Source organism: Nicotiana tomentosiformis, chromosome 11 (genome assembly GCF_000390325.3).
Source record: "Nicotiana tomentosiformis chromosome 11, ASM39032v3, whole genome shotgun sequence".
Classification (NCBI taxonomy): Eukaryota; Viridiplantae; Streptophyta; class Magnoliopsida; order Solanales; family Solanaceae; genus Nicotiana; species Nicotiana tomentosiformis.
The window spans coordinates 21746429-21756009 of NC_090822.1; positions in this window are offsets into that span (position 1 = coordinate 21746429).

Below are 9581 nucleotides of genomic sequence, written 5' to 3' on the forward strand. Positions count from 1 at the left end.
ACAAAAGGGATGTTAGTACCGTCGAATAGTACTAGTATGAAAACTAAACACCAATTTAAGAATTTAGAAATACAAGATAATTATGATGAACCAGTGCGGCAATAGAATAATATAGATAACTGTCTCAACCATAGCAAGCTTATTAAAAGCTATCAATAACATTTATAGGATTTAAGATGAGATCCTCTGTAACCATCTTCACACAAAGCGGCCCCGCTGCCTCATCCGATGTATGCAGGTGGAAGTGTCCGTACAATACCATGTATGCATGTAAAAATGCATCAACGATACCAATACCAACACAAAGAGGCTATGCCGCCTCACCCCAATGTATGCGGGTGGTGGTGCCACAACAATACCAAAACTATACACAAAGCGGTCGTACCGCCTTACCTCAATGTAAGCGGGTGGAGATACAGTCCCACAATACCATAATCCCTACACAAAGCTGTCATGCCGCCTCACCCCATTATATATGCGGGTGGAGGTGTATTACAATCAGAATCTCTATACCATAATCCCCACACAAAGCGGTCATGCCGCCTCACCCCAATGTATGCGGGTGGAGGTGTATCACAATCAAAACCTCTACACAACTTGGCATATTAACTTTCACATAAATCACGACTAGAAATTATAATATGTGGATACATAATCCATAATTTGGGACACATCCTCAATTTATAATGCAATATGATAAGAGCATTTGAAATACGAATTGAACATATATCTTCATCACAAAACTTATCGGAATACTCCATTTATAATCAACATATCGGACCTACAAGGATATTGGGAATTCCAATTCTTAAAGAAGAGTTTAGCCAACATACCTCAATTGAGCTTCCTTAAACTCTAAAACGTTCCGGAATTCTTAGCAACTTTAATCTATTTTAGAAATATAACAAATTGAATCAAAATTAGGAAGATGATTATGGTTCTAGCTCATTTGAGCATTTTATCAAACACTAGGCGTGCATTAAGGTTTCAAAAGTCCTTTTATGGAGGATTCCATCATCCCACAACCCAATCTTTACCATTCTTAGTTCAACAATCGTCCTATACCCCTTGATATCACATGCATGTAAAATAAAAAACTCTCATGCTCAAAAGTTATCTTGCTTATTACCCATTTTCAGAAAATTTCGAAATTAGGGTTTAGGGTGTAGAATCTTACCTCTAGGATGAAGACCTAGTGAGCTTCCCTTTTTAATCTTTCAAAACTTGAGCAAGAATTGAAGAACAATAATTGAAGAACACCTTCTCACTCTAGGGTACTCTCTCTCACTCTAAAATATCATATTATAGCTCAAAAATGTCCCAATGAGTGTATTTAACGAAATAGGGTCGGGTTTTAAAAACTCAAAAATGGAGCTCTGGAACAAGGTATGCGATCGCATAACCGATATGCGGACCACATATCGGTCGCATAGTTGGTTAAAAAATAGCCTAAAGAACTGTCTGTGTATGCGGTCACTATGCGGTCCGCATAAATATTATGCGGTCGCATAATACACCGCATAACAGTTATGCGGTCGCATAGTCGACCACATAATTGCTTCCAATTGGCCCAATTAACTGCCTCACTCTGCGGCCATTATGCAGTCCGTAGAGTGATTCTGCGGCCGCATAATGGACTGCAGAAATGCACTTTTTCGCCTAAAATATTTCTTTACTTTCCGGCGCATTGTTCAACCCAATCCTCAAATACGTAAACCTAGTCCAACACCATGAAATATTATTTTCTTTGCAAAATTTACCGGGCTTACCACTTAAGTACTTCAAATTTTTTCGGTGTGTTATATTCTCCCGCTTATGCAACTTAGTTTGTTTTATACCACAAACTAGCAGCTCCAAATTTGACTAACTCCCTAAATTTCAAAACAATTCGCCAGAGTTTCCCTTGTAATTAGGCCTATCCACCTGTCAGAGAGCCCTAGAAACACATTCTAACAGCTTATACATAATCCAATAACATAATATAATACAAAACAACACCAACTGTGGCCTCACAAGCAATTATATTATCAGAACGGAACACCCTTAACACCAAATGCACAAGTCATACATATTTCATAGGAATATCCCTTAGATTTTTCATAAGGCACAACTCATAATTACATGGTTATTCAAATAAATAAGGATACGTTTTCTTCATTTCTTCTTCGGCCTCCCAAGTAGCCTCTTCAACCTGTTGGTTTCGCCATAGCACTTTCACGGATGCAATTTCTTTGTTTCTCAACTTTCGGACTTGCCGATCAATAATAGAAGCTTGAATCTCTTCATAAGTCAATTCTTCATTTACCTCAATAGTCTCAACCGGAAAAATGACTGTCGGGTCTCCAACTACTTTCTTTAACATAGACACATGAAATACCAGGTGTACTAATGGCATCTCAGGTGGTAGCTCAAGCTTGTATGCTACCTCACCGATCCTCTGAATGATTTTGTACGGTCCGACATACCTCGGACTCGATTTCCCTTTCTTACCATATTGCATTACACCCTTCATGGGGAAAACTTTCAAAAATACCCAATCATCTTCTTTGAATTCCAAATCTCTACGACGAACATCCGAATAGGATTTCTGATGACTCTGAGCAGTCTTCAACTGCTCCTCAATGATTTTAACTTTTTCCATAGCCTGATACACGAGGTCTGGCCCTATAAACTCTGCTTCCCCAATTTTGAACCACCCAATGGGAGATCTACATCTCCTACTATATAAATCCTCGAACGGTGCCATTTGAATTCTAGCATGATAACTATTGTTATATGAAATTCTATGAGTGGTAAATGATCATCCCAACTACCTTTGAAGTCTATAACATAAGCGCGCAGCATATCCTCAAGCGTCTGAATAGTACGCCCTGCCTGCCCATCAGTCTGCGGGTGAATGGCTGTACTAAGATTTACTTGAGTACCCAAACCTTGCTGAACTTTCTTCCAAAAATTAGCAGTGAATTGTGCCCCCCGATCAGAAATGATGAAAACTGGGGTGCCATGCAACTGCTCCACTGTGTCGGTAGACTTAACCGGCAAAAAGTGTGCTTATTTCGTGAGTCGATCCACAATCACCCAAATTGAGTCAAACTTACACGGAGTGCGCGGTAATCCTACCACAAAGTCCATATTAATCATTTCCCATTTTCATATTGGAATTTCTATGTTCTGTGCCAACCCACCGGGCCTTTGGTGTTCGGCCTTCACTTGCTGACAGTTCGGACATCTTGCTACAAATACCGCCACATTCCTCTTCATATCATTCCACCAATAGACTTCCTTAAGATCATGATACAATTTTGTAGAACCTAGGTGCACAGAATACCTAGAAGTGTGAGCTTTAGTCAAAATTCGTTCACAGAGACCATCCACATTTGGAACACATAGTCGCCCTTGGTACCTTAGTGTACCATCATCCATGCCAAGAGAAAAGGCCATGGTCTTATGTTTATGAATCCCCTCTTTCAATTGCACCAACAATGGATCATTGTATTGCTTCTCTTTAACTTTCACAAAAAACGATGATTTAGCCCTATTTTGCACAATTATCCCTCCTTCACTAGAGTCCGTAAGATGAACTCCCAAACTAGCCAATCGGTGAACTTCCTTGGCTAATGGCCTCTGATATGCCTCCAAGTGAGACAAACTACCCATAGATTTCTGGCTAAGAGCATCAGCCTCAACATTGGCCTTTTCCGGATGATATAGAATATCGATGTCGTAGGCCTTGAGTAACTCAAGCCATCTTCTCTGCCTCAGATTCAATTCCTTCTGCTTGAAAATATATTTAAGGCTCTTATGGTCCATGAATATATCAACATGGACCCCATATAAATAATGACGCCAAATTTTTAATGCAAATACCACTGCCGCAAGTTCCAAATCATGTGTTAGATAGTTCTTTTCATGATTCTTTAGTTGTCTAGAAGCATAAGCTATCACCTTCCCATGTTGCATTAATACACACCCAAGCCCGATTCTTGAAGCATCGCAATATACCACAAATCCATCCATACCCCCTGGTAGAGTAAACACCGGCGCTGTAGTCAGTCTTGCTTTCAATTCCTAGAAACTCTTTTCACAAGCATCTAACCATTGGAACTTAATTTCCTTCTGCGTCAATTGAGACAATGGAGAGGAAAGAGTAGAAAATACCTCCACAAACTTTCTGTAATATCCAGCTAAGCATAAGAAACTGCGAATCTCTGTTGGAGTTGTAGGCCTCGGCCAATTCTTCACCGCTGAAATTTTCTGAGGATCAACCTTAATTCCCTCACTAGAAAATACATGACCCAAGAATATGACTGATTCAAGCCAAAATTCACACTTTGAAAACTTTGTATATAACTGATGTTGGTGCAGGGTTTGCAACACTGCCCTAAGGTGACCGGCATGGTCCTCTCGATTGCGTGAATATACAAGAATATCGTCAATAAACACTATCACAAAAAAATCGAGAAATGGCTTGAAAACGCGATTCATAAGATCCATGAAGGTTGCTGCGGCATTTGTTAGTCCAAAAGACATCACCAGAAATTCAAAATTCCCATACCGGGTTCTAAAAGCTGTTTTCGGAATATCCCGTTCCCTGATCTTCAATTGGTGATACCCGGATCTTAAATCAATCTAGGAGAAGTACCTGGCACCTAGCAATTGATCAAACAAACCATCTATCCTTGAGTGGGTACTTATTCTTGATTGTGACCTTATTAAGTTGCCGATAGTCAATACACATTCTTAGTGACCCATCTTTCTTTCTTACAAAAAGGACCGCTGCGCCCCAAGGCGACACACTCGGCCGGATAAAATCCTTTTCTAACAAATCTCTCAATTGTTCCTTTAGCTCCTTCAATTCTGTCGATGCCATTCTGTAGGGTGGAATGTACATAGGATGTGTGTCTGGCATCACATCAATCCCAAAATCAATCTCCCTGTCTGGTGGGATCCCAGGGAGTTCATCCGGAAAGACTCCTGAAAATTCATTCACAACAGGCATGGACTCAAGTGTAGGTGCCTCAGCATCGGTGTCCGTAACACGGACCAAATGGTAAATACATCCCTTGTTGATCATCTTTGTGGCCTTAAGGTAGGAAATAAACGTACCCTTTGGCACCACATCATCACCCTTCCACTCAATAACTAGCTCATTTGGAAATTCAAACCTAACAGTTCTGGTTCGGCAATCAAGCTTGGCAAAACATGAATAAAGACAATCTATCCCCATTAAATCGACCATTCTCAATTCAATAAGATCGGCCACAGTGTCTCGACCACGCAATGTGACAACAGAATCCCTATAAAACCGTGCGGCCAAAACAGACTCACCAACCGGAGTAGATACAGAGAACGGCTCATAAAGCTGTTCTGGTTCTATCCCAAATTCCATAGAAACATAAGGAGTGACATATGACAAGGTGGAACCATGATCAATAAGAGCATATATATCATGAGATTGGATAGTCAATATACCTATGACAACATCTGGAGAAGCCTCTGATTCCCGACGTCTCTGCATAGCATAAAATCTGCTAGGTCCTCCCGAATTCTGTGCACCAGCCCTAGCTGCACCACGCCCTACGGGTGCTGGGGTGCCTCGAGCTGGAGGTGTTGTGGATGTAGTAGCTGCAGAATTAGCTGGTTGTACCATGCCTCTGTCCATATTTCGGCGGGACGAGCGGCAATCTCTCTGAATGTGACCCCGCAAACCACACCCATTGCATACTGGTAGGTCAATGAAACAGGACCCAAAGTGCATCCTCTCACACTTAGAGCATGGAAGCCTCCGCTGCTGAAACTTTCTGTCAGGCCGACCCTGCTGGTGGGGTCCCCTGTTGCCCTGACTGGGTCCAGATGATTGTGCACCCATCGAAGACTGGGCGAATGATTGGGATGGTCCTGATGACGCTCCCCTGAATGCCGACCTACCACCATTACCACCGGAAGAACCACCAAAGTTGCCCGAGGACCGGGCCTTGCTTCTACTCTGACGCTCAATTCTATTCTTTAATTTGTGGGTCTCTGTGGCTTGAGAAAATGCCACCATCTTACCATAGTTCATATTGGAATTCAAGGTAGCTGTAGAGGCCTCATTGACGACCAATGGGCTAAGGCCCTGTACAAACCGGTGTACTCTAGCCTCCATAGTGGGCAACATGTAAATAGCATACTTGGATAGGCGCACAAACTTCATATGGTACTCCCACACATTCATACTACCCTACTTCAGGCTTTCAAACTCAGCGGCACGAGCTGCCTTAGTTTCGAAAGGCATGAAATGATCCATAAAGGCATATGTGAACTCACCCCACCTTGCCGGAGGTCTTCCCTCCTCACGGAATTCCTCCCACAACTCAAACCAAGAATAGGCCACCCCTTTCAGGTGGTAAGAGGCCAATTCTACTACCTTCGTCTCTGTAGCATACATAACCCGGAGAGTTTTGTGCATCTCATCAATGAAGTCCCGGGGGTCCTCCTCGGGATCAGTACCCGTAAACACTGGAGGATCTAACTGAAGAAAATTGTTCACCCTGGAACTAGCAGATTCCCCTGGATGACTGGAAGAAGTAGGCCCAACACTCGATCTCTGGGCCTGAGAAGCAACTATATGTGTCAACATTTGTATGGATCTCCTAATATCAATATCAGACACGCCATAATCGGAAGCTGGAGCTGGAGGTGGATCTGGAATATCAGTTGGAGGAACTGTTGCACCTTCTGTAGGTGTAGGGACATGCACGGTCTGATCAGTTGTAGTAGAGTCGGACAGTGTAGTAACTGGAGGAATATTCTCACTCCTCGGGTGCTCACCCACATCATCAATTATAGGGTCAACTGTCACTCCTGGGTGACATTAGCTCTTTGGCCAGTTCTTTCCTTCTTCTTAGGTGCCATGTACTGAAAATTAGAGCAATGCAGGAGTTAAAGGAGGAATAGTCTTACAACCAGCTTTATCGCACGATCGAGAACATGAAAGAAGGGTATTATTTCTAAATGCCCATGTAGCATCCTAATTATAAATGTGGTCGACAACACACCGATAATAAGGACTCTACTAGACACGGCTCCAAGACATCCTAGGACACTTTAAAACCTTTGGCTCTGATACCAAGTTTGTCACGCCCCAAAACCGAGAAGCGCGACCGACACTCAACTGAGTGAACCCGGCTGAGTAAGCCTGTTACATTTTATTCTACCCAAACTCATCCACAAATGGAGATAATACCTATTTTCATTAATTAGACAAAATGGTGTTCACGTCTACAATAGCAATTCATTTCCAATAGCTTCATCATTTTTAAAGTCTCAATGGACAAGTAATACAACCACAACATAACATATTTTGTCTTCCCCGGCACTAATACACAACCCGCACGATGTCTACGGAGCCTCTATAGATAAAGAAGAGTACAATGACAATGCCGGTAATACGGCCCCGGCTATACCTCAACCATAATACATAAAGAACAAAAGATACATGACCCCGGGATGAAGTGGGCTCACCAAGTCAGCTGGGAAGAAGGTGTACTGCTATTACTGATCAATGTCTCCTACTGTGGAACCACCTGCATCCATTTAAAGATGCAGCGCCCCCGGCAAAAGGGACGTTAGTACTGTCGAATAGTACTAGTATGAAAACTAAACACCAATTTAAGAATTTAGAAATACAAGATAATTATGATGAACCAGTGCGGCCTTGCTGCCTAATCAAGCGGCCTTGCCGCCTCACCCCAATGTATGCGGGTGGATGTATAAGCACAATACCAAGAACCTACACAAAGAGGTGATGCCGCCTCACCCCAATGTATGTGGGTGGTGGTGCCACAACAATAACAAAACTATACACAAAGCGGTCGTACCGCCTCACCCCAATGTAAGCGGGTGAAGGTGCAGTCCCACAATACCATAATCCATACAAAAAGCGGTCATGCCGCCTCACCCCAATATATATGCGGGTGGAGGTGTATCACAATCACAATCACAATCACAATCACAATCTCTATACCATAATCCCCACACAAAGCGGTCATGCCACCTCACCCCAATGTATGCGGGTGGAGGTGTATCACAATCACAATCTCTACACAACTTGGCATAATAACTTTCACATAAATCACGACTAGAAATTATAACATGTGGATACATAATCCATAGTTTGTGACACATCCTCAATTTATAATGTAATATGATAAGAGAATTTGAAACATGAATTGAACATATATCTTCATCACAAAACTTATCAGAATACTCCATTTATAATCAACATCTCGGACTTACAAGGATATTGGGAATTCCAATTCTTAAAGAAGAGTTTAGCCAACATACCTCAATTGAGCTTCCTTAAACTCTAAAACGTTCCGGAATTTTTAGCAACTTCAATCTATTTTAGAAATATAAAAAATTGAATCAAAATTAGGAAGATGATTATGGTTCTAGCTCATTTGAGCATTTTATCAAACACTAGGCGTGCATTAAGGTTTCAAAAGTCCTTTTATGGAGGATTCCATCATCCCACAACCCAATCTTTACCATTCTTAGTTCAACAATCATCCTACATGCCTTGATATCACATGCATGTAAAATAAACAACTCTCATGTCCAAAAATTATCTTGCTAATTAACCATTTTTAGATAATTTCGAAATTAGGGTTTAGGGTGTAGAATCTTACCTCTAGGATGAAGACCTAGTGAGCTTCCCTTCTTAATCGTCCAAAACTTGAGCAAGAATTGAAGAACAATAATTGAAGAACACCTTCTCACTCTAGCGCAATCTCTCTCACTCTAAAATATCAGATTATAGCTCAAAAATATCCCAAAGAGTGTATTTAACGAAATAGGGTCGGGTTTTAAAAACCCAAAAATGGAGCTCCGGAACAAGGTATGCGATCGCATAACCGATATGCAGACCACATAACCGATATGCAGACCGCATATCGGTCGCATAGTTGGTTACAAAATAGCCAAAAGAACTTTCTATGTATGCGGTCACTATGGGGTCCGCATAACCGTTATGCGGTCGCATAATGCACCGCATAACAGTTATGCGGTCGCATAGTCGACCAAATAATTGCTTCCAATTGGCCTAGTTAACTGCCTAAATCTGCGGCCATTATGCGATCCGCAGAGTAATTCTGTCGTCGCATAATAGGCGGCAGAAATGCACTTTTCCGCCAAAACTTTTTCTTTACTTTTCGGTGCATTGTTCAACCCAATCCTCAAACACATAAGCCTAGTCCGACACCATGAAATATAATATTTTTGCAAAATTTACCGGGCTTACCACTTAAGTACTTCGAAAGTTTTCGGGGTGTTACATTTGGAAAGTTGAGGAGCTTGACCGAGAGTTGACTTTGTGGTTACCGGACTCATATTTTGGTTCCGAAAGTTGAAATATGTTCGTTGTGTCATTAATGACTTGTGTGCAAAATTTAGGGTCAATCAGAGTTGGTTTGATAAGTTTTGCCATCGATTGTAGAAGTTGGAAATTTATTAGTTTCAATAGGCTTGAATTGGTATGTGATTCGTGTTTTCGATATTGTTTAATGTGATTTGAGGCCTCGATTAAGTTTGTATCGTGTTTA